Here is a 27,165-nt window from a genome sequence, read left to right as displayed (position 1 = left end):
TTGTTATATCCTTCTTGTATATAGTTATATTGTTCCTACATACAATTATATATACAAAACTTGTGACACCACTAGAGACCAAAAACTAAAGAAATTTTGAAACTTGGGGCGATTGTTTAAGTCAGGGACTAAAAGTTATAGTCCTGTCAAATGGAAGGACGGGCTATCTCTATCTTTTTCTTTTTTTCATTTTCATTTTCATTTTCATTTTTTTTTTTCAGGAAGATGAATGAGACGAAGACTTAGTGAAGTGGTAACCATATCATAGATCATACGTCTCCACTCGTATCTTATGCTGTTTTTCACACCTAACCATCTAGGCCTATTCTCAATGCTGAAAAAAACAACAGTTTATCATATCCACTTCAATATAGTCACACTCTAAAACAGAATTCAAAACCCTTTTTAAAAAGCAATTACATGGATTCATCTATATCACTGCAAACTTCTAAGGGTGCATTTGGTTATACTTTTTGATTTTTAATTTTTGATTTTTAAAAAATATTTTTGATTTTTTTAATTTTTGCTACCAAGTAAAAGCAAAAAAGTAAAAAATATGTTTGATAACTATATTGCTATAAAGCAAAAAATCACATTTAGGGATGGCAGGTGAAGAGCTCAGCGAGGGAGAATGGTTCAGGAAAGGAGGAAGAAGGGGGTGGGGAGGTGAAGAGCTCGATGAAGGAGAAGGATTCGGGCTCTTTACTTTTTGGTTTGGCATTTTAGATATGCGGAAGCAAAAAAAGTAGAAAAGCAAATTTTAGAAAACAAAAAATTTTTGCTTTGCATATAAAGTAATTATTTTAATTTTTTTAATTTTTACTTTTTACTTTTCATGGTGTTACCAAACATTATTTTTTGATTTTTATTTTTTAAAAATTAAAAAATAAAAAAAATATTTTTTTAATAGCTAACCAAATGCACCCTAAAGATTTGCTACTTCACGTGCACGAATGCATGCATGTCACATACACAACTTTTAAAAAATTGTTATTCACCTCCATGAGGCCATAGATAAGGAGGAAAGAAGAATTGAATAGGGCTTCATAGATATGAGAGACTTCTCTTTTCTTGAATTTCCAGAGTATATTAACAAAAGAGACAAGGATTAATTGTATCTCGTGAATCCGCAATATAAGAATTAACACTTTGCCCTCTATTTATGATAAATTTTTAGGTATTAAATTGTAACTCATCTTTATTTGTCCTACCAATAAATTGGAAATACTCTTTAAAAACATGATTAGTTGATAAAAAAATAAAAATATTGTCTAAAAGTATACATTAACAACGAGTTTAGTTTTGATCCTAAATAAGGATATGCAAGATCAATTCGGCCAAAAACCCAGATCTAATTAAAAGTATATTAGGATTATAAATTATTTAAATAAAATATAACATAAAATTTTATAATTTGACCATATTATTACTCTTTTGTTGTGGTATAATTAAAGTTATCTATATTTTAAAGAAGTTGTAAGAGCAAAATTATAGAAAAATAGGAACATGTTGAAGTTATTGATATTTTTAAATATTTTATATAAAATGGTTATGAAAATATCACAACTCTCTTTTTTTATCAAAGTATATGATTGAATTTTTACCCAAGAAAATACTTATCAGAATATGAAATATCATGACATACACAAATGAGTATATTTTATAACATGAATAAGATTCTAATAAGGGAATTAAATCGTAACCTCGACCAAATAAAAATATTATCATGTTGGCATAGTGATAGATTCCTAATTGCCACAATGTAAAAGTGCTAAATATCAAAAGAGGGAACATCTAAGAAAACCAAGCTCAGCGAGCATAAAAACAGAGGTATAGGGGCGCCTATCATGGAAAGGTATGCAATCTAAGTGGTAAACATTGTGGTCATGAAAAAGAGGGAGAAAATGAGGGATAATCTTAAATGCAAATATCTCTAAACAATAGGATACCTTTTAAAAACTATCGGATTAAAACAATAACATGCATGGTATTTGATTAAAACAACTATATACAGGATGATGATGACAAATGTGTGGATTAAATCATTGGATATTAAATACTAGGGAGATAAATGGGTTCCAATATGCCTCCAACTCAAGTTTACCTAGAACTCAACATTTCCCATATTAAAGTTTGTGCCCAAAGTAACAATCCAAGAAGACGGATGAATTGAGTTCTCTAAAAATTAAAGACAAATATGTTCTCCAATTGATAATTAAAGAAGTAAATGTGAAGTGCAAGTAGAAAGCTAAACTATAAAGTAAGAAAGAAGAGTAAGTCAAGAAATAATTACAAACACATAAAATTTATAGTGGTTTGATGTCAAACTCAATACCTACATCTACTCCTCAAGATCCCTGCTAGAAATTTTAACTATAATCTTCCTTGATTATAGTTCGATTGTTTTGAGTTAGGCTCACAATCAATCTAATCAATTTTACCAAAGACAATCGACCAAAATATTTTCCCAACTACGTTTCTTTAGACTTAATATAATACACTTTTTCAATTTCAGATTTGGACTAGCCTTATCCTCAAGTTTCTACTCTAAGACACTTGAAATAAATTAGAAAATACAAAGATAATAAGAATTTAAAGCTCAAAAGAGAATTCCCGATGAAGTATAGTGGAAGTCACTAATGTAGCTCTTTGTGTATTTTAGCTTCCTCCTATCTTGCTTGAAAGAGTGCCGAATGAATGCTTGAAGGATCTCTCAGTTGATAGCTCAAAAAATCAACACTCTTTTCTTCTCTTTTGCTCTAATATTGAATGTGTGGAAGGTTTGGACTTGAATATTCTCTTAAATGAACTTTCTTTTTAACTCTTTATGTTCCCCCACTTGAAATCATTTCTAAAATATCATAAAAAATGGCTGGAAGAGGTAATTTGACTATTGGAGTAGCCAAATTAGCCGTTGACCATATTTTCTATCCATTGAAGAAGTATTGAAAAACTAGCCGTTAGGTTGTCAGATGCAAAGAATCGACTCCTCTTCTCCAGGGATCGGCCCCGTCTTTGTTATGGGTCATCTCGTGTAACATTTTGTCTTTGGATAATTTTCTGTCTTTTGACCGTGGCCATTCTAGGGTTAACTTAGCTAAAGTTGAGGTCAACTCCTCCCATCTTGGGGTTGACTCATGAAAATGCCATCTTTCGCTGCTCTCAATCTTTATCCTAAGACCATTATAAGGTCAACTTTGCTGAATCTGAGTGGTCCTGTCTTGCTAAGGTCGATTCAAAAGTAGGTCACTTTTTCACTACTCTCTTGTAACTAAGACATCCAAAGGGTCAGCTCTACCAAGTCTAGGCTTAACTCTTGACTGTGCCACTCTTATTTTAGCATGTTGAGGTCCACTTCTACTTCCATGGGGTTGACTTGTGAACTTCCCAAAACTTGAAAGCTTCTGTTTGGTCCTGTGGTAGTTCAGGGGTCGGCTCTTAATGTCCAAAAGTCGACCCTCTCATCCAAACATGTTGAATTCTTTGAGGAAGTTGAGCTTTAATTATTTTGGATAGGGTTTCTTCTTGAGTTTATGTATGGTCTTTAATTAACCTAAAAAATCCTAATGGCATTCTTTCAAACCAATGTTAGTACCATTAGTACTCAAGTATTTTGACATCATCAAAATCAATTCTTGAGTTAATAAATTTTATTGTTTGATGATAACAAAATCTTTGAGTACAAACAATAAATCAATATAAAAGCATGATATGAAGGATTGAAGTTATACCATTTGTGAAAATTTGAATTCAAGGCTTTTTAATCTTAGGAATTCAGCATATTGGTTCTTAAAGTTTCAGGACATCTTCATATTTGTGAACTGTACTCCCCCTTTTCCTTACAATTGATGCATTTATGTTTACTTATGAGACTTGCATGTTCTTCTCCTCCTTTATGTTCTAATTTAAGCCAATTGTTTAAAGTTAACTTCTTTTATCTTTATGATCCAATTTCCAATTGCCTAAAGTCAACTTTTTCTTTTATCTTCATGTTCCAATTTAACGCCATTGCTTAGAGTTTACTTTTTCTTTTCTCCTCCTTTCTGTTATTACCAAAAAGAATATGAAATTGATATCAGAGAGAAACATTGAAACATAAGAAGGATAAATTCATTAATAAACAGAATTGTCAACATACAAGATAACTAAGCATTCATAAGATAAGCAAAGCAAGTGCACACAAGATAGCACTGCAAGGGCAGTATAACAAAATGATGCACAAAATGATCAGCACAAAACTAGACATCTAGGACATGTAGAGTCTAAGTTTCTAGGTAAGGGTTATAGTATCTTCATCGGGGTGAGTGGTAGCTCCTAGTGGGATGGTCAAGGTTGGGTCGAAGGTGGTGCCAGTCCGATCTCCTCAAATGGATGAGTAGGTCCCTCAAAGGTATCCACCAGGGCCGAAGTTTGAGTCAGTAAAACCTATATATCTCAGCTAATCCTCTAAGCCTCATCTATAAATTTCGGAATGTCTCCATGCACGGTCTCGTGGAGGTGTCACATCTTGGCCTCGATGTCGCATATCCTCCAATATTGCTAACAAATGATCGGAAGTTTGATATCTATGATATCCTCCCTCAAATCAACAATCCTCCTGTGCATGAATGATGAATGTGGCACCAAGCTCAACTCTCCTATCTCTGTACAACCTACGTCAATGGGGCTCTAATGCTCTGTCTTACTATTCTCCTTCCGATGGAATGCTCCAGAAGCAAATATCCCAACTATTACCTAATTTATGACCTATCTTAGTTGATCCTCATTCAATCTAAATGTCTGACTGGTGCTACTATCAGGATGAGTCGGTTGTATATCTTAGGTAATAGAAGAAGATGGGGCCTACTCCTCTATCTGACATTGTGGCTCATCTGTAGCTAGTACCTCAAGACCCTACCCAATATATCTTCCTTTATCACTCGATCCTACATCAAGTACATCCATCTCATCATTTTTGACTCTGTGCTCCTCTCGGCCACCATCATATCGCATCCAATGACCATCCACTTTTTAATAACCTATGTGGTGTAGGGAACGGTCATTATAAGTGTTTGCATGCATCAAGATTTTAATTGTCTCCCCCTCAAGATCTACCCTGTGCTCTCAAAATAATAACATTAGAACCATGCCTTGAGGTAGTGGTACCTTCTACTAGCTCATCGCCTCATGCATCTGCTAGTTCATGAGTGTGCGTAGGTTTAATGGGATCAGCATGATCACATGGTACATAAAAGTGATATCACACTCCGATACAAAATCAAATCTTTCCATCTTTGAGAAGAAGATCCTGCTAACCATGTTATGGAGGCATATCTTGATAGTCAACTAGTTCGTGCTTACCTCCTCGACCTTGCCAACATCATCTCTCAGTATAATCTTATGCTAGACATCCTCAGTGTCTGTCCCAAGCTCCCTGCATCCAAAATGATGTGGACACCCTTCGCTTTTGACTTGAGATTTCGTGCACCGAACTTTACATTTTGATAGAACTCTCGAATTAAGTTTGGATATGTCAAAAGGTCTAAAGAACAAACATACTTCCAACCTAAACTCTTAATTTTTCTTCCTATCTCAAATCTGTTACTTTCCAAAAATCCAAAATCCACTTTTCTTCCCATAGCAATGATTATTGAGGATAGGTACCTTGATTGGAGTGGGTTGCCGAGGAGGAGGAAGTGGTGCATGCTGCTCATCCCTGAAAGAACGTCATGGGTCAGAGTAGAATTTCATTCATCATTCCACCATGGGATCTCCTTAAATCGATCTCTAACGGTGGGTTCTTCTTGATGAGGATGCTTGAGATGGTGGGCCAACTGCTTCTTGGTTACCATAGGGGATATTAGGAACCACCAAGAATAGTTATGAGTGGAAAGGATTTGGTGGAGAGGGAGGATGAAGGCTTAGAGAGGTTTTTGGATTGAAAGAAAGGAAAGAAATGAGCCTCAGCCTTAGGACAACTCCAATCAAAAAGCCTATCTGAGGGGTCGGCTCAAGTAAATCCACTAGTCAATTCCCATTCAAGGGTCAGCTCGAGATATCCCATAAGTCAATTCCTATGGCATAGGATTCTGCAAGTTAACATCTTGAGTTGACTCGTGGTCCTCTTATTCTGGGGATCGACTTCCCATTGTTAAGGTTCAACTCCTAAGTCCTGAGGATGGCTTAAAATAAATTTCAATTCAGGAAAAAATTTGACCAAGTTGTAAACTTATTGAATTTTGATAAAGCTGAAGAAAATTTGGGTGAATCTAAATGAGGACTTCTACCTATCAAGTTTAACTAAATGGATTATAAGGCCCTAATTCTTCTACAATCATCCTAAATCTACCTTCAAAAAGAAGTTTAATAAAAATGTCAGCTAGTTGTTTATCAGTTGGCACAAAATTCAACATTATATTAAATTCTGAATATAATCTCTTAGGAAATGATATCTCATTTTAATATATTTTTTTTAGAGTATTGAATTGGATTCTTTATAAAATTTATATCTATTGTGTGATCACATCTTATAAAAATTTTATTATATTTAATATCATGATCACCTAATTATTGTTTGATTCGAAAGATTTGAGCACAACAACTTTCGGTTGTAATATATTCGGCTTCCGCCATTAATAATATCATCAAATTTTATTTCTTGCTAAACCATGAGATCAAATTAACTCTTAAACATTGATAAATTTAATTAGTACTCTTTTAATCTAATTTATATCTAGCAAAATTAGCATCTGAACAGCCTATTAGATAGATGGAGAATTGCTTAAAGTATCACAAGCCTATATTTTAAGTCTCAAATAGATATAATAGTATTCTTTGAATAGCAATTAAATATGATACTTGAGAATTTGCCTGAAATCTAGCATATATAAACTAAGCATAATATTCGGCCTATAGCCAGTGAAATAAAGCAATGATCCTATCATGCCTCTATAGAATTTAAGATCAATGCTTTTACTGCTTTCATCTTGGTCAAGTTTGCATGCTTGATTCATATGGGTGCCAATGCTTTTGGCTTTCTCTATCCTAAACTTCTTCAAAATCTTTCTTATATACTTGCTTTGGTTGATGATGATCTCCTCATCTATTTGCTTAATTTAGAGTCTAAGAAAGAATGTTAATTCTTTCATCATGCTCATCTCGAACCACCCTTGCATCGGCTTAGCAAATTCTTGGCACAAGATTTGATTAGTAGCACCAAAAATTATATCATCCATACAAATTTTTAGTATTAAAATATTATTTTGTTTTCTTTTAATAAACCAAGTAGTGTCTACATTTTTTCTTATGAAATTATTTTAAAGTAAAAACCTAATCTTTCATACAAAGCATGAAGCACTTGTTTTAAACCATATAGAGCCTTTTAAGTTTAAATATATAATTTGAAAATTAATTATTTTTCAAAATCTGAAGGCAAGTCAATATAAACTTTCTCAATAATGTAACCATTTAAAAATATACTTTTAACATATCTTCTAAATAATTTGAAGTTCATATAACATGAAAATGCTAACAATAATCTAATAGCTTGTAGGTGCTGTCCAAAGAGACAACCCAAGAGAGGGGTAAATTAGATTTTTCAAAAATTTAAACTTTGTATGCATAGTTTACAAGTTGTGTGAAGTGTGGTGGAACAATGCTAAGCTATACATATCAAGCAATAATGCAAATATGAAACAAGCAAGAACATCAAGCATATACAAACAAACACTATAAATTTATAACGGTTTAGTACCAAACTCAACACCTACATCTACTCACCAAGTCATTCTTGAAAATTTTATGATAATCTCTCTAAGATAACAACTTAATTATTTTTTAGACTTATAATCAAAATCTAGCTGATTTTCTTTATGAAAATCAGCTAAGATTGCACCCTTAAACCAATCCCAGGCTTTTACAATAATCTCATTCCAATTATAGGCTTGGATAGGCCTTTTTTCAAGATTCAATCCTAATTGAAACTTATTTACAATGAACATTGAAGGTCTAAAAAAAAGTACAAAGAAAAAGCTCCTAAAAGAACAAATAAAAGTTGATGAAGCTCTTTGGAAAATGAATTGAGGGAGCTTGGCAATCAATGCACTAAGAGCTCCTTAAAGATTCAAGATTTCTTGATGGTTGTATAATTGTAGCTCTCTCTTGAATGCTTAATAATTGCTCTTGAGTTTTCCACTTGTTCTCCCTATTTTCTTAGCTCTTGAATTTATTTTTTAGCCTTTAAATTCATTAAAAAAGCCAAAATAGCTATTTCTAGTCGTTAAAGCCCAAAACTAGTCGTTGGAATCCATCTGTATACTTCCAAATCTTCTGTAAAACTAATCATTATAGTAGTCAACTATAATTGAGTTAACTCAAATCCAAATAGGGGTCAACTCGAGCAAATTATGAGTCAGCTCGATAGAAGGAGGAGTCGGCTTAAAGATTGATCCATAGAAATTGTTCTTTATCTTTCTTGAGAGAGTCGACTCGTAGTTAAGTGGGGGTCGACTTGATGTCTGATACTAAAATTTTAGCTTTTTATTTAACTAAATGAGTCAACTTAAAGTCAAGTAGGGATCGACTCCTAATCTATGCCACTCCATAATAGCATATCAGAGTCGACTCTATGAATCTAGAAGTCGGCTCATAATCTCTTCCTTTGGATATTTTATGATGTAGACTTGTCCATTCAGCTTCCTTTGATTTCAAAAACTTTTCATTCCATAGATGCTTCTTGAGAATAATTTTTGCTTCTTGAATCACTCTTCCTGAAGGGAGGTCTACAAGTGGAGTGGTAGGTCTGAGAAGGCTATAATAGTCAAAGCATGATGGGTCGGCTGGCTCTACTGGGATGAAGATCTCGTAGGTGATGCCAGACAACCATGACCTCTAGTGACTACTGTTGCTACTTTGGGGGCAATAGTCTCAAGCTGCTAAACCAAATGCCCCATAAAGGTAAGCAAGAAGAAGATCTCTATATGCTAAGATGCTTTAAGCTCTCTAATCTCAGCCTGAATCTGCCCAACTCCAACCTTTATCCTCCCTCTGAGTCAAGCAGCCTCCTGAGCCAATGCTAATATGTCTCCATGATCCTCTGGTTTGGGTCGCTGCTCCAAGACTCTAATCCTATTAGATAGAACAGTAACCTCCCTCCTCAATCCAATGAGCTCTATTTGTAACATGGAGGAGATGTGTGATAGGTTAGTCTAGGGTGTTGGTAGCTACTGCCTCTCTATCATCAGGCCATTCAAAACCATCTCAGCAATCCTTCTCACCTGATCCTCATCTAATTTCATGGAGGAAGGTTGTGCTAGCTAAGGGGCTACAGTAGGTGTGACTACGAATGTTGAAGCTATGGGTGCTGCAACTGGAGGTGTTCGAGGCTCCACTGCTAATGGAGGTGACTTGGGCTCTGACTCTGGCTGTACTTTGTTCGATCCAATTTCATCTCTCAATCTCCCCTATCCTAAGTTCTTCCTATCCATCTACCTTCTCGCTTGTGGTAGCCCATATGATGGAGCGACTGCTTGTTGTAGGTATCAAAGTGCATGAGGACTCTGGTAGACTCCCCCTCAAGAGGTACTCCATACTCCTTGAAGATTAAGGTGAGGGCCATACCATAAGGTAGACAGGCCTTCGCCCTACCAACTACCTCTCTTATATGAATGAATAACAATGCTAGCAAGTTCAAGGGCATACACTGGAGCACATGCTGCATCATGATGAGGTCTCAGAAGGAAACAATGGCAGTGCTATGCATACACTTTCAAAATTTTTACGTGGCAGAATAATAAGATTAAACAGTTTAATCTAAATTACATGCATAAGATCTAATCTAGACTACCATACCAAAACTAATAATATGATTTAATATGTATATGAGATCTGAAAATAAAAAATTTACATTGATCTAATCGATGCTGCCATATAGATCTAACCGTTAGATCTAACAAACATGATCAAGAAAATTTAGAAACCATTACCAAACTGAAGATTCTTGATCTCTGCTGGTCTAATACTTGAAAATGATCTCTCTCAGATTGCTTGCAGCCACATGAAATTATCCGACCTCTACAGAATATCCACATGAAGACCAGTGCAGATCAGGCTCCTTGGAAGTACTAGCTTGCAAGGATCTTGGAGGCTGATTTCTTCCTTCTCCTTTAGAAGGTTTGGATGCTCCAAATGAAGCGAGGATCTGGAGGAGGAAGAGGAGAAGAGGAAGAGCTCTAGAGAAAATTAAAAACCAGTAAGAGAATCAATATTGTGGCATCCAAGAGTGGAGCCCCCTTCATATAGACTAGTGCTAGGATTTTGATCTAAGGGGAGGGCGCCATCGAGTCCATGCCAAAACCAAATTTTGGGCATCCCAAAATTTTTAGAAAAAGCTCTTTGGCATGAGGAGGAGATCTGATATCTCACATGCCCAAAAACTCTCCAAGAAAATTAAGAAAAAAAATAATTAGGTGCCTTCTTCTTTTCTTGTTTGAAAAATCACTTTCCATCTTATCATCTAATCTCTAATTCGGATCGTATTCGAATGAGGCAGGAGATAAGATCATGACTCACCATGCTTTGCCACCCACCCTCATTGGGCCCACTTTCTTGATGCCAAAAGGCTCAGGCCAAATCTAATTTGGCATTGAGAAGGAGTGTATGGGTCTAGGGTGGCACAAGGAGATAAGGATAGAGTCCATGCCGACTGGGACTCTTCATTTCTAAATAATTCTAAATCAAATCAAATTTGATTTGAACCCAATGTTAGAAATAAACCTAATCAAATTAAGAGCTCAATTATCTCCATAAATTTCTAACCCAATAAGGAATTAGCTGAGCTCAAATTCTGATCGAATCAGGATCAAATTTTTTTTGTAATCAAGCTGGATCATATCAAACCCAATCTAAGTCAAACTGAATCTAATTCAATTAGACTTAATCCAAAACTTTTTATTCAATCAAATTAAGTCAATTAATAATCTAATTACTAATTAATTCTTCATTAATAGTAGAGTCTCAGTTCAGTGGGACTCTCCTCAAGAGTCCTAGTCCTAGTGAGACTCCTCATCAGAGTTACAATCTAATTGGACTCTTCAACCATCAGATTTGATTAAATCTTCTAATATGTGTGATCCCATAGGTTCGAACCTAAGTCGATAGCATAGAAATAACTTTTCATACTAATTGATGTAACCATCTAGCAATAGAATTCGACGTCCGGATAGGTCGAAAGATTGCAAAGCAATATTCTAGAACCTACTGATGTATGGTTACTGTATAATTCATCCTTTGACCCTAATGCTCAAGGTGACCAAGATTTGACTATTAACCCTAATATAGTCGACCACATTGTATTTCAACTTGTTCAATCTATCACATGAATTTTTCTGATCAAAATTTTACTAAATTAAAATACACTGATACATATCTCCTACTAATTCAGAGGAGTCAATTCCATCTTGACTCACACACTGACTTGATAAGTATTTGACTGCACCCAGTATCCTTCCATCACTGAATTAGAAACTAAAATAGTCTGATACTAAAGTACAGTGAGTTGCTTACAAGTCATCATGGTGATTTTAGATCGAAGGGATACTTATATCCATACCCTTCACGAGCTACTCTTGACAGCAAAATACTCAGCAAATGATCACATTCGATGTGAATGTCCTCCTACATTCCATCTGTATGGTATAACAGTATCTCCACACTCTTTGATTAAGAGGACAACTAACTCATATGGCACACAACGATCTATACTCGATATTGCTATCGTCCTATTAATAGCATATCATTCGATCGTGAATATTTTTAAAGACTAAACGATAAATTCTCTTTTATCAATTAAATATAGTCCTAAGAACTTCATTACAATACAGGAGTTCAAAATAAGATAGATAATTTGTAAGAAATAAGTTAAATAATTTTTATTAATAAAAATTTATATATAATTTATAAGAACAAACACAATCGTCAATAGACTAATGATTGACTTTGAGATATATTTCTCAACAACTCTCACTTAGACTAAAGCCAATCGATATAGTATCATATATCCATCTTCGACTTATGATCATTGAACTCCTTGATTCTGAAAGCTTTAGTAAATGAGTGAGCTAGGTTCTCTTTTTCATCGATCTTCTGAAGGTTGACGTCACCTCAATTTATGATCTCCTTGATAAGGTGGTAGCGATGTAGAATATGCTTAGTGCACTGATGGAACTTCAGCTTCTTGGCTTAAGTAATGGCTCCAGTACTGTCGCAGTATAACAAGACAGGACCATCGATGGAGGGTGCAACTCCGAGCTTGCTGATGAACTTTCGCAATCATACAGCTTTCTTCACAGCATCGGATACCGCGATATACTTTGCCTCCTAAACAGAGTCAACCACGGTGTACTGCTTGAAATTTTTTCAGCAGATCATTTCACTATTCAGGATAAAAATATAATCCGACACACTCTTGCTATCATCATGGTCTGACTGAAAATTAGAATCGATGAACCTCACTAATTTCAAGTCAATTTCACCATATATAAGCCACTGGTCCTTAGTATTTTTCAAATACTTAAGAATGATCTTTACAACCTTCCAGTGGTTCTCTCCTAAATCAGACTGATATCTACTCACAACCCCTAGTGAGTATGTCATGTCTGATCTTGTATACATTATAAAATCCACTGTCGAAGCATATGAAACTCTACTCATACGCTCTCTCTCTTGAGGAGTTGTCAGACAATCCTTCTTTGAGAGAAATTTTATGGCTTATCGGAAGATATCCTTTTTTAAAATTTTTCATACTAAATCATTTCAGCATGGTATCTATGTATGTAGATTGAGAGAGCCCAACTAGCCTCTTAAATCTATCCTTATAGATCTTCATCCCTAGGATGTAGACTGCTTCTCCCAGATCCTTCATAGAGAATTGTGACGACAGCCACACTTTTATTTCCTATAATGCAGGGACATCATTCTCGATGAAGAGAATATCATCCACATACAAAATAAAAAATATAATTACTGAACCATTAGCCCACTTATATATGCAAGATTCTTCTCCATTCTTAACGAAACCATACGTTCTGATCACCTTATCTAAATATATGTTCCAACTCTGAGATACTTGCTTCAATCTATAAATAAATCTTTGAAACTTGCACACCTTGGACTCATCTATGGATGTAAATACTTCAAGTTATATCATATACACCTCTTCGTTCAGCTCTCTATTTAGGAAGGTTATCTTCCCATCCATTTGCTAGATTTTATAGTCCAGATATACTGCTATTGCAAGCATGATCCAAATGGACTTGAGCATTGCAATAGAAAAAAATATCTTGTCATAGTCAATACCATAATGCTGACGATATCTCTTTGCAATCAAACGGACTTTATAGGTCTCCACCTTCTTGTCTGCACCTCTTTTCTTTTTGAAGACCCATTTATACCCTATAGATTTTATCCCTTCAAGTGGATCAACTAATGTCCATACATTATTGATCTTCATAGACTCCATTTTGAATTTCATGGCTTCAAACTATTTTTCAGAGTCAGACCTCTGCATCACATTCATGTAGATGATTGGATTCTCATTGTTCTCATCGAGCTTAACAGGATCTCCATCTCGGACCAAAAAACTTAAGTATCTATCCGACTAACGTGATACTCTACCAGATCGCCTAAAGCATATTTGTATATTGGGCTCTAGATTTGATCTTATCAAATTCGATTCAAATTCAATCACTGATGTCGGTTCTTCTACCTGTCGAACTTCATCAAGCTCGATTTTAGAGGCACATATTCCTTCACTAAGGAACTCTTTTTTCAAAAACTATCTTATTGCTGATAAATATCTTTTATTCAGTAGGAAGATAAAAGTAATATCTTCTCATTCTTTGGGATACCCTATGAAATTACACTTATCAGATATAGGACCGAGCTTGTCAGTTTGTAATTATTCAATATAAGTCGGATACCCCTAGATCTTAAAGTAAGTGAGGTTCGACCTATGTCCTAATCATATCTTATATAGTATTTTACTAACTAACTTGCTCAGAATATTATTAAGCATAAAACAGACTGTTTCGAGTGCATATCCTCAAAAAGAGATCGATAGACTAGCAAATTCCATCATGGATCGAACCATATCCAACAAGATTCGATTCCTCCTTTTTGAGATGCCATTATGCTGTGGTGTCCCTGGAGAGATCTATTGTGAGAGAATTTTATTCTCTCCTAGATATATTAAAAATTTACTGAAAAGATATTCTCCTCCTCGATCAGACCAAAGAATTTTAATATTTTTTTTAATTTATTTTTCTACCTCATTACGGATCTGTTTGAATATTTTAAACGATTCGGACTTGTGTTTTATCATGTAAATGTACCCATACTTAGATAGGTTGTCTGTGAATGTAATGAAATAGCTATACACTCCTCTGGTACTTGTGCTCATGGATCCACATACATCAGTATATACCAGACCTAAAACATCACTGGCTCGTTCATCCTTTCTAGTAAAAGATGATTTGGTCATTTTTCCAAGTAGGTAGGACTCATAAGTTGGCAATGATTCATAATCATTTTTATCGAGAATTTTTTCTTGAGCTAACATGTTCATCTTGTTCTTGTTGATATGACCTAGCCTACAATGCCAAAGATAGGCATCCGTGACATTATCTATTCTAGGACGTTTATCAGAAATGTACATTATATTAGCCTTAGATACAATATAGATACGATTATTTAACTGTCCACGCATTAAAGTAACACTATTCAAAATGATATCATAAAAAAAAAATTTATTGATATTTTATAATTTGACTTGGCCAAAAGATCTACAGAAAAAATATTTTAAAAAAAATTGAGACAGTAATGACATTCATTAAGAATAATAGAATGAGACTCGAATACAAACTTGATAATTCCTAAAGCTAGAACTAGAATAGATCTTCCATCTCTAACGTTCAGAAATATCTTGCCGTCTCCAAATTTCTCACTGACCTGAAGATCCTGCAATGAATTGCAAATATTAATAGAGCTACCAATATCCAGGTCATTGTATCAAAGATAGAGAAGTTACATGGTGTTATCATGTAATTATCTTGTCCAACAATCGATTACTTCTTCTTCTTTGTCATGTTCAGGTCAAGAAAAGCTAAGTATTGAGAATAGTTCCTCTTCCAGTGTCTCCTCTTCTTATAGTAGAAGCACTCTGCCTAACTATGGTCAGCTTTAAACTTGGGCTTCTAGGTCTGACTCCCAACACTTTGCACCTTTTTACTTTTCTTCTTTTTTTTTTCTTGAAGGGACAACATCTACCCGAAGAAGATCCTCCTACTACATTCACCGTCTCCTTGTGGAGTTGGTAATCCTTCTCAAAAGTCTGCAGCCATCCTAATAGACCATGGTAGTTGACTACAGGCTTTATCATTCTAAAATGACTGAGAAATGGCATATAGGATTTGGGCAGGGCATTCAAGATCACATCCTTCTCCAGCTATTCGTACAAAGGAAAGCTGAGCTTGCTCAGTTTCTCGATCTGTTCGATCATGTACAATACATGATCGGTGATAGATGCTCCCTCCCTCATTCGAGCATTGAAAATGATGCAACTAGTCTTGTGCTGCTCAATATCATCGAGAGTACCAAAAGACTCTCTCAACATTTGGAGCATGTCCTCTGACTGAGCCTCTTCGAACTTTCGGCTAAACTCATCGTTCATGGAGGCTCGCATAATGTAACATACCATGGTGCGATCGTTGAGCCACTTCAAGTAAGTATCTCTAACTGCACCACGAGCATTAGGAACGGGCTCCTCAGGTGTCAGATCTGTAATCACATACAAGATTTGCTCATGCTCCAGGATGATCTTAAGTTTTCAATGCCAGTTATCAAAATTAGGTCCCGTTAATTTTTCACTATTCAACAGTGATCGGAGCAACAAGTTTGAGGTCATATCTGCATAAAGATAAAATCAAAATCTAATCAGTATATGAATTAATTAATTCTAAAGATATAAACTTTAGTCTAAAGGTTCTCCCACTATTTTATATAAATTGGTAACCTCTACTTCCAATTCGAAAAATTATCTTAATTTCTTAGTGGGTACTAGAATCCACACAGACTGCATATAGGTCTGAGTATATCTCGGCCAATCCATATGCATCTATGGATAGGTTCTCAATTAATTATTTATCCAAATAATTTTTAAAAATTAATTTAGCCTCAGATTTTATTTTAATAGGTGATGGGCCTCCACTGAAAGTTTTGATTAGGTCAAACCATTAATATGAACCTACTCAGTAATTTTAACTAATGAATGATCAGACCCGATGATGGCTCGATCAACCCAACTATTCATCAGATAGTACAATGGAGTCATCATATGATGAATGATAATTTCATTATTCAGAGAAACACCAAATAGATGGCGTCTGCAATGTCAATAAAAAATAACGAATCCATTACCATTCACCTTAATAGGAGGCTATGATCTAGTTATCATAATAACTATCTCATTTAAGAGATCTAATAATTTAGAAGATTTAATTATTAATTAAGAAGAGAGAAGAGATCAATCAGTAAATCACAATCCTTCTACTAACTTCACCAAGTCATTGAATCAGATTAGGATCATGCTGATTGAAATGGCATCCAGATCAGTCACACTGATCAACCTTAATGACATGGGTTAACTTGAATTACTTAGCGATCTAATCAAAATATAATTCATCAAATTGGTCAAATAAGTGAGATCGATGGGAGGATCTGCTAAGCTTGTCTTAGACACTATCGAAATGGCCAGATAAGCTGCTCCCAATTAAAAATCATCGATCGAAATGCCAAACTTACCTTAGACACCAATTGGTTAATTAGTTTTGATTTGACTAATTTAATAATTCAGGTTCAACCATCGAGCCACAATTAAGGTCCATTTGGTCTAATCAAAGATATGGACTTGACCATCTACAACTATTGTATTAGAGAAATTCTAATTAATCTAATTCAATATTTGGTTAGACTTAATCAATTTCTTTACATAGTCAACTAATTTTTTGATTCTAATCTTAGGTCTAACCTAATTAATAGGATCTGATTTGAGCTAATCCATGCCCCATATTTTATGTAATGTCATTAGATCTTAAATCACAATTCTAGATCTAATTGATTTAACACTTAATTCTTAATTAAGTTTTTGTATCAATATGGTTTAGATTTTGAAATATTTTCTTATGCAAACTTTTTACATTAAATCATAAAATTTTTTAGATCAAATCTAAATTTTTTATGATTTTAAATCAAAATAATTTTGATTATGAAGATTAGATGTAACTAATTTTCTATGCAACTTGCATCACATACAACAACTCCTAGAATTTCAAGATCTAAGATTTTGTAAGAAAGTAAATTTTTCTCTTTTCACTTTCTTCTTTATGGAACCTCACAGTGGCATCTTTACACACCATAAGAGCACCCCATTGAATGAAAAGAAAGGGTCATGTAACTCTACTTGCTCCTATGATCGGAGGGTCTGATAATTACCCAATCTGAGTACTTTACTACTCATGATAATCTAATCTATCAAATAAATAATCAGATCTAAAAATAAAATATATTTAGATCTAATCTAAATAGCAAATAAGCAGATCTAAAATATATTATCAGATCTAATAGCATATTAAATCATATCATAACTAACTTGGCTTTGATACCAATTGAAAAAAATAATGACAGTGCTATACATGCAATTTTAAAATTTTTATGCAGTAAAATAATAAGATTAAATAGTTTAATCTAAATTACATGCATAAGATCTAATCTAGACTATCATACTAAAACTAATAACATGATTTAATATGCATATGAAATTTGAAAATAAAAAACTTGCATCGATCTAATCGATACTGTCATGTAGATCTAATCATTAGATCTAACAAACATGATCAAAAAAATTTAGAAACCATTATCAAACTAAAGATTCTTGATCTTTGCTGGTCCAACGCTTGAAAACGATCTTCCTCAGGTTGCTCACAGTCACACGAAGTCATCTGACCTCTATGAAACGTCCATACGAAGACCAACGTAGATCAGACTCCTTGAAAGTGCTAGCTTGTAAGGATCTTGGAGGCTGATTTCTTCCTTCTCCTTCAAAAGCTTTGGATGCTCCAAATGAAGAGAGAATTTGGAGGAGGAAGAGGAGAAAAGAAAGAGCTTTGAAGAAAATTAAAAACCAGCAAGAGAATCAATATTGGGGCATCCAAGAGTGGAGCCCCCTTTATATAGACTAGTGCTAGGGTTTTGATCCAAGGGGAGGGCGCCATAGAGTCCATGCCAAAATCAAATTTTGGGCATGCCAAAATCAAATTTTGGGCATCCCAAAATTTTCAAAAAAAGCTCTTTGGTGTGAGGAGGAGATCTGATATCTCACATATACAAAAACTCCCTAAGAAAATTAAGGAAAAATATAATTAGGCACCTCCTTCTTTTCTTGTTTGAAAAATTCTTTTCCATCTTATCACCTTATCTCTAATTTGGATCGTATACAAATTAGGCAGGAGATAAGATCATGACTCACCATACTTTATCGCTCACCCTCACTGTGCCCACTTTTTTTATGCCAAAAGGCTCAGGCCAAATCTAATTTAGTGTTGAGAAGGAGTGTATGGGTCCAAGGTGGTGCAAGGAGATAAGTATAGAATCCCTACCAACTGGGACTCTTTATTTTCAAATTAATTCTAAACCAAATCAAATCTGATTTGAACCCAATATTGGAAATGAATCTAATCAAATTAGAAGCCCAATTATCTTCATAAATTTCTAACCCAATTAGAAATTAACTGAGCCCAAGTCTTGATCGAATTAGGATCAAATTTTTCTTACAATCAGGCTTGATCATATTAAACTCAATATGAGTCAAACTGAATTTAATTTAATTAGACATGATCCAAAATTTTTTACTCAATCAAATTGAGTCAATTAATAATCTAATTATTAATTAATTCTCTATTAATAGTAGAGTTTCAGTCCAATGAGACTCTCTTCCAGAGTCCCAGTCTTAATGGGACTCCTCACCAGGTCACAATCTAATTAGACTCTTCAGCAATCAGATCTGATCAAAATTTTTAGTGTATGTGACCCTATAGGTTCGAACCTAAGCTGGTAGCATAAGAATAACTTTTTATACTAATCAATGTAACCATCTAATAATGAGATCCGACATCTGGATAGATCGAAAGGTTATAAAGCAACATTCTAGAACCTATTGGCGTATGGTTATCGTATAATTTATCCTTTTGACCCTAATACTCAAGGTGACCTAGAGTTTGACTGTCAATCCTAATATAGTCGACCATATTGTATTTCAACCTTTCAAATTCATCACATGAATTATCCTGATCAAGATTTTATTAAATTGAAATACACTGATGCATATCTCCTACTAATTCAGAGAGGTCAATTCCATCGTGACTCACACACTGACTTGATAAGTATTTGATTGCATCCAATATCCTTCCATCATTGAATTAGAACTCAGATAATATAGTACTAAAATACAGTGAGTTACTTACAACTCACCGTAGTGATCTCAGATCGGAGGGATACTTATACCCATACCCTTCACGAGCTACTCTTGACAGCAAACTACTCGATAAATGGTCACGTTTGATATAAATGTACTCCTATATTTCATCTACATACTATAACAGTATCTCCACACTCTTTGGTTAAGAGGACAGTCAACTCATATGGCATACAACGGCCTATACTCGATATTGCTATCATCCTATTAATAGTATATTATTCGGTCGTAAATATTTTTAAGGACTAAACGATAAATCCTTCTTTATCGATTAAATATAGTCCTAAGGATTTCATTACAATACAGGAGTTTAAAATAAGATGAATAATTTGTAATAAAAAAGTCAAATAATTTTTATTAATAAAAATTTATATATAATTTACAAGAATAAGTACAATCATCAATAGATTGATGATTGACTTTAGGACATATTTTTCAACAATCTCTCTCTTATATGAAGTCGAAGTGTCCAGTCTTCAAAAACAAGATCCTCTTAATGATGTGGTGAAGATGCAACTCAACTAATAGCCAACCAACAAAAAGCTCCTCCAAAACATCCACCTCCTTGACTCCCAAAACTAATTATAGTGCCATCATTTTGTTTGATACCTTGATGGTGATATGCCCTATCGCTGCAACCATATGGCAGGAGCAGACCTCTGCTCAGTGAAAACAATCCTAGTCCCCTTCACAGTAGCCTTCATGCCACCTGATCCATGCCAAACACTCCCATAGAATTCATGAACAAGGCTTGGGTATGTCGAAACATCCAATGAACACAAGTATTCCTACCCTTGCTCCTTATTTTTCTGACCTATGGTAAATCCCTCTTTCTCTGAAGATCTAAAATCAATTTTCCTTTCCATTGTCACCACATGTCCGGCTAGGGTTGCTACGAACCAAAGAGAGAGAGAGGGAGAGGATGGACTCATGGGAGCATGGGACTAGGTTGGCATGATCATTTCGAGCTTTTGTCCTGCTTTCCGCTTGATAGTTGCTACATGTCCTTTTCAAATGGTATGCAAGTTGCTTTCGGGGACCCATCCATGCTCAAAACTAAGAGGAATCAAAGAAAAAAAATTAGGAAAAGGATAAGGAAAGGCCTTGAAAAGGTCTATGAGGGCTTTTGAAAAGTTCTAGGGTACATAGTGAGGGTTTTGGAATGTTTTGGAAAGAGATGGCTCATCTTTTAACATGGATGGTCCCAACCAGAAGTCGACTCAAGCTCTCTTCTAGAATCAACTTGATTTGGAGTCTACTCGAACTCAAGTACAAGTCGACTTGGACTCGGTCCAAGATCAAAAATGTAGAATTTTCATAAGAAAATCAATATTTAAAGCAAGAGATGACTCAAAGGTGTTCCACCAAAATATGATAAGCGTGAAATCAACCAACTTGAGATTCAAGAAAAGATCAAATTTAAGAATCTCAATGAGAGAGAGAAAGGGTTAAAGATAGGCTTAGTCAAAGGGGTCACAAATACCTAGCTCTCTTCTAATCATACTAAATCTTTCTTTAAAGATTTGGTAAAGATGTCTGCTAGTTGTCTATCGATGCTCATAAATCAAGCATTAAAACATCATTTTGAATATAATCTCTTATTAAATGGTGTCTTATTTCGATATATTTATTTCTTGAGGGCTGAAATAGATTTTTAATTAAGTTTATGGCATTTGCATTATCATATTTTATGAAGATTTTATTTAGTATAATATCATAATCTTTTAGTTATTACTTAATTCATAAGATTTGAGTATAACAACCTTCAACTGCAATATACTCAGCTTTCGCTATAGATAGTGTCATCGAATTTTATTGTCCAACCAAGAGATTAAGTTAACACCTAGAAATAGATAAATTTTGCTTGTACTTTTTTAATCTAATTTATAATCAGTAAAATCAGCATCGAAAAAACTAATTAATTTAATAGATGAATATCTAAAAAATAATAAGCCAATATTAAAAGTATCAATTAAGTATATAAGTATTCTTTTAACAGTAAATAAATAAGATTCTTTAAGATTTGATTGATATCTTGCACATCTACATACACTAAATATTATATCGGATCTACTTGCCATAAGATAGAGTAAAGATCCAATAATACCTCGATAGTATTTATGATCGATACCCTTATCACTTTCATCTTTATCAAGCTTACTAGAGGGAATAATAGGTATTTCAATTGGCTTGCTATTCTACATTTCAAATTTTTTAAGTATCTCCTTTATGTACTTGATTTGGTTGATGAAGATCCCTTCCTTAGTTTATTTGATTTGGAGTTCGAGAAAGCAATTTAGTTCTTCTATTATCTCATCTCAAACTTTTCTAATGTTAACTTAGTAAACTCTTGACAAAGAGATTCATTAGTAGCACCAAACATAATAGTTACATAGATTTGCACTACCAATAAATCATTATTTTTTTAAAAAAATAATATAATATCTGTATTTTTTTAGTAAATTTATTATCAAGAAAAAATTTATTTAACCTTTCATATCAAGTATGGGATGCCTATTTCAAGCCATATAATGCTTTATTTAATTTAAAAATATGATTTAGAAAATTATGACTTTCAAAATCATGAGATTGTTCAACATATGCCTCTTTAACAATATATCCATTTAAAAATATATTTTTAACATCTATTTAATAAAGTTTGAAATGCATGTAGTATGCAAATACAAGCAATAATCTAATAGCTTCTAATTTAGCAATAGGAGCAAAAAAAATTTCAAGATCAATTTTTTTTCTCTTGATTATATCTCTTTACAATTAATCTAGCTTAATCTCAAACTATTATTCTATTTTCATCTAATTTATTTCTAGATACCTATTTTATTCCAATTATGGGGTGATCTAGAAGTCTAGTTACTGAAGTTCAAATTTTATTTTTTTTAAATTAACTTAGTTTCTCTTATATTGTATTAATCCAATTTGGGTCATTTTCAGCTTCCTCAATAGATTTAGGTTCTATTTGAGATACAAAGGCTAGATGATTATTAATGTTTCTTAACAATGATCAAGTTCTTACATCTTATGAGAGATCACCAATGTCGATAGGCATACCTTTATTCCTTGGATAGATTCTCATATTGTCCTTGAGCATCTTCCTGATTTCTTTCTTCAGCATCCTTATCATCTTCTTCATCAATTTGTACTGAAGCTCTTTTAAGTTTAGATTTTTTATTCTTTTGCTTAGAATTCTTACATCATCATCAATAATATCTTTCTTTCTCAAAGATAGTCATTGATTTCTTCAAATATAACATGAATAGACTCATCAACAATAAAAGTTCTCTTATTGAAGATTTTGTATGCCTTGCTAGATTACGAGTATCCAATAGATGCCTTCATCCGACTTAGCATCAAACTTTCCAATTTCATCTTATCTATTATTTAAAATAAAATATTAATAACTAAAAATATAAAAATAATTAATATTAGATTTCTTTCTTTTCAAATCTCATAAGATGTTTTGTTCAAAATCAGTTAGATCAAAGTATGATTTAAAATATAATATACTATGTTAATTACTTCTATCCAAAAATATTTTAGAAAGTTACTTTCATATAAGATGGTATGATTCATTTCTTCTAAAATTTTATTCTTTCTTTCTATAAAATCATTTTATTGAGATGTCCTAAGTGCTAATAAATTATGATCATTTCCTTTTTGGTTACAAAAGCAAAGCTTTCAAATTGCTAATTTCAAATTCAATTTCATGCTCACTTCTTATAAAAACTACAGTTGAGTTCTTCTCATTTAAAATGTCTCAATAAATCTTTGAAAATATAAAAAAACTTGATCCTTTTGTACCAAAAATAAAACCCAAGTAAATTAAGAAAAATTATCAATAATCATAAGTCCATATCTTTTTCTTCTGGGCTTGTGGTCCTAGTAGATCCAAATTAGTCCATATGAATCAATTCTAAAGATCTAGTAGTTGAAACAAGATTTTTAGATTTGAAAGAACTCCTAGTTTATTTTTTAAGTGACATACATCGCAAACTTTATTTCTTTCAAAATTCATTTTAGGTAAATCTTTAATAAGTTTTGAAATCAAATCTATGCTAGCTAGCATGACCTAGCCTATGATGCTACAACCAACTATTTTCATTTACTTTAGCATTTATTACAACTAGACATTGACTATTCTTCATGAAAAGATGATCTAGATCATATTAAAACCATCATGCACCTATATGGATCTGAGAAAACTTGTGATGAATTCCTTCTCTACAAGAATCCATGGCGATCCAGACACTTTAGGAACAGCAACCATCAAGTCCTAGATCCGAACTTGATTCTAGATACTGCATGCGTCCTTTTAGGGAAAGGGGGCACGCGTAATGCCTTGGGTGGCATGCAAAACTAAAAAGAGAGGCAAAGAGATTAGGAACAAAAAGCTCTTTTGATTCCACTTATCCTTGGTATTACAAGACCTGTATGTATATCAATTACAATGGGTTAAACAATCCGAGTCTAAAGAACTCCCTAGGTTAATCCATACATAAAAGTACTCACCCAAGTCTAAATCTTGCATACTCTCATCTCTTGGACTTAATCTTAATCCAAACTGTTAGTTAGCCCCCTTAAGATCTCTCAAATCAGGTCTTAAGACCCCTAGGATCAAATCTGACCCTAAGTCCAAATAAAAAATCTAGACAGTTCTGCCCATGAAACTAAGCAGACTCAGTCTCAGACTGAATCAACTCAGTTTGACTAAATTGACTCAAACTGAAATTGAGTCAACTCACTTGCATGTCGGTCTGAAAAATCTCAAAATGCATGTTTCTGTTTGGCCACTTTCTCTGAGACATAGTTGACTCATCTGAAATCGAGTCGACTCACCTTAGAATTTAGTCGATCCAGTCTCAGATTGAGCCGATTAACCTATTAAAGTAGCTTCTATCCTGGCTGTCTTCATCCTTATCTTTGAGAGCCAATACCCTGACTATTCTCATGGCCTCCCAAGGTTTGGAAACACTGCACCAACTCCTACAGATCAACCATATAGATATTATTATGTCTATATCTAATGAGCATAATGTCATTATTATTGGGACTAAAGATAATATACATCAAAGATTCAAAAGAGACTTTAAAGCTTTTATCACATAATTGACTAATATTTAATAAATTATATTTCAATCTATCAACCAATAAGATATTTTCTATATAGATGAGTGATACAAATGTTATCCATTTCGATGATGTGTCCTTTACCATTATTACCTAAGATTATCGCTCCTCCTTCGTTTGCCTCAAGGGTGATGAATTAAGTTTTATCATCCATTATGTGCCTCAAGCAGCTACTATCAAGATATCATCTTCTTTTTCTTTCATTAGCTATAAGATATACCTCTTCTTCTTGTGCCATGAGACATAGATTAACCACCTCTTGATTTTCTGCATCAAAACTTGAGTCATCATAATCATTCCAAGTGGCCATCATAGCTTTCCTTTTTATCTTCTTTATCGATTTCTTAAGAGGACAATCGACTTTGAAATGCTCAAGCTTCTTATATTCATAACACATGGGCCCCTCCTTTTCTTTTTCTTTTTTCTTTCTTGACTTATCCTTTGAGAATGATTTCTTATTGACATTTTGCCTTTTTTTCTTCATAAAACATTTGAATCTCTAGGTGACAAGAGCAATATCATCATCCTTTTCTTCATCATCCAATTTTTCATTTTGTTTCTCATCCTTAGTAGTAGATTTGAGGGCAATGGTCTTCTTTTTCTTTGCTTTCTCTTCATTGATTTGCTTTATAGTCAGCTCATGAGTCATGAGTGAACCGAGTAATTCTTCTAAAGATAGAGCGTTAAAATCTTTAGCTTCTTAAATTACGGTCATCTTCACCTCTCAAGCTCTAGAAAGTAATCTAAAATTTTATGAATAAACTCATTATTAGAATAAAACTTTCCTAGTTTCTTAAGGTCATTAACAATATTAGTGAATCTAGAAAATATTTCAGTTATGATTTAATTTTATTTCATTTTAAATAATTTATATTTATGCACGAGAATGTTGATTTTAGATTCTTTTACTTGATTGATACTCTTATGGGTAACCTCTATCTTATCCCATATGTTCTTAATGAAAATACAAGTACAAATGCTATTGAATTTATTTACATCTAATAAATAATATAGAACATTCATAGCTTTAACATTAAATTGAACTATCCTCTTATCTAGTCATCCTAATCCTTTTCAAGTTTGGGAGTGATGATATCATCTATCATGATTGTAGGTGCATATGAACCATTGATTATGACACTCCAAATATTATAATCAAGTGTTTGAATGAATATGTGCATGCATATTTTATAATATATATAGTTTATGCTATTAAATAAGAGGGTCTATTGGTAGATTACCCTTCAACAAGAGATGCACCAATTTGGATTATTATTTGATGTTTCACTCTTAACTGTTAGATCAAATCAACCTGAGCACTAAGCTTTGGTACCACTTATTACCCAAAGAGACAACTCATGAAGCGGGGGTTGAATTTGATTTTTCAAAAATTTAAACTTTGCATGCATAATTTTCAATGTGTGTGAAGTGTGGTGGAAGAATGCTAAGCTATAGATATGAAGCAATGATGCAAATATGAAGCAAGCAAGAATACCAAACATACACAGATAAACACCACAAATTTATATTCATTGCCAAGCTCGGCACCTAAATCCATTCCTCAAGCCATTCATAGAAATTTTACTATAATCTCTTCAAGATTATAACTCGATTATTTTTCGAGCTCACAATTAAAATTCAGTTAATTTTCTCTATAGAAATCAACCAAAACTATATTCTTAAGCCTTTACAATAATCTCAATTCAATTTCAGCCTTGGATAAGTCTTTCTAGAGTTTCAATCCTAATTAAAAATTATTAACAATGAATAATGAAGGTACAAGTAATAGCATTGAGAAAAAGCTCTTAAAAGAGCAAATAAAAATTGATAAAACTCTTTGAAGAATGAGTTGAAGGAGCTTCGCAATCAATGCACTGAGAACTCCTTAAAGATTCAACACATTTTGATGGTTGGATGCTTGTAGCTCTTTTTTAAATGCCCAATAATTGCTCTAGAGTTTTTCACTTATTGTATCTTTTTTCTTAGCTCTTAAATTTATTTTGTAGCCTTTAAATTCACTAAAAATATCAAAATAGTTATTTCTAGTAATTGGGGACCAAAAATTAGCTATTGGAATCCATCTACATACTTTCAAATTTTTTATAGAACTAGCCATTATATTCATCAGCCATAGTTGAGTTAACTCGATTGTAAGTAGGGGTCGACTCGAGCAAACTACAAATCTATTTAATAGAAGTAAGAGTCAGCTCGAAGACTGTTCCATAGAAATAGTTCTCTATTTTTTTTGAGATAGTCAACTTAAAGTCAAGTAGGGACGACTCCTAATCTATGCCACTTCACAATAGCATACCAAAGTCGACTCTTTAAATTTAGGAGTTAGCTCTTAGTCCTTTTTTTTAGATTTTTTATAATATAGCCTTATCCATTCAGCTTCTTTTGATTCCAAAAACTTATCATTCCATAGATGCTTCTCAAGAATAATTTTTGCTTCCCAAAAA

At 33.5% G+C, this 27,165-nt stretch overlaps 1 protein-coding gene and 1 long non-coding RNA gene across 2 annotated transcripts in view; one reads left to right on the top strand and one right to left on the bottom strand.

Annotated features, from left to right (window-relative positions):
- Positions 1–5,946, bottom strand: part of LOC140855659 (uncharacterized) — a 7,635-nt gene extending 1,689 nt beyond the window's left edge. Inside the window, exon 1 of the long non-coding RNA XR_012138613.1 lies at positions 5,644–5,946. This is a non-coding gene — a long non-coding RNA (uncharacterized lncRNA). The remainder of the gene's footprint in view (positions 1–5,643) is intronic.
- Positions 1–27,165, top strand: part of LOC114913795 (uncharacterized) — a 61,800-nt gene that overhangs the window by 17,837 nt on the left and 16,798 nt on the right. The window lies entirely within an intron of this gene.

The sequence above is a fragment of the Elaeis guineensis genome, chromosome 2 (genome assembly GCF_000442705.2).
Source record: "Elaeis guineensis isolate ETL-2024a chromosome 2, EG11, whole genome shotgun sequence".
NCBI lineage: Eukaryota > Viridiplantae > Streptophyta > Magnoliopsida > Arecales > Arecaceae > Elaeis > Elaeis guineensis.
Note: the sequence above shows the minus strand (reverse complement) of the source record. Positions and strands in the feature narration are given on the sequence as shown.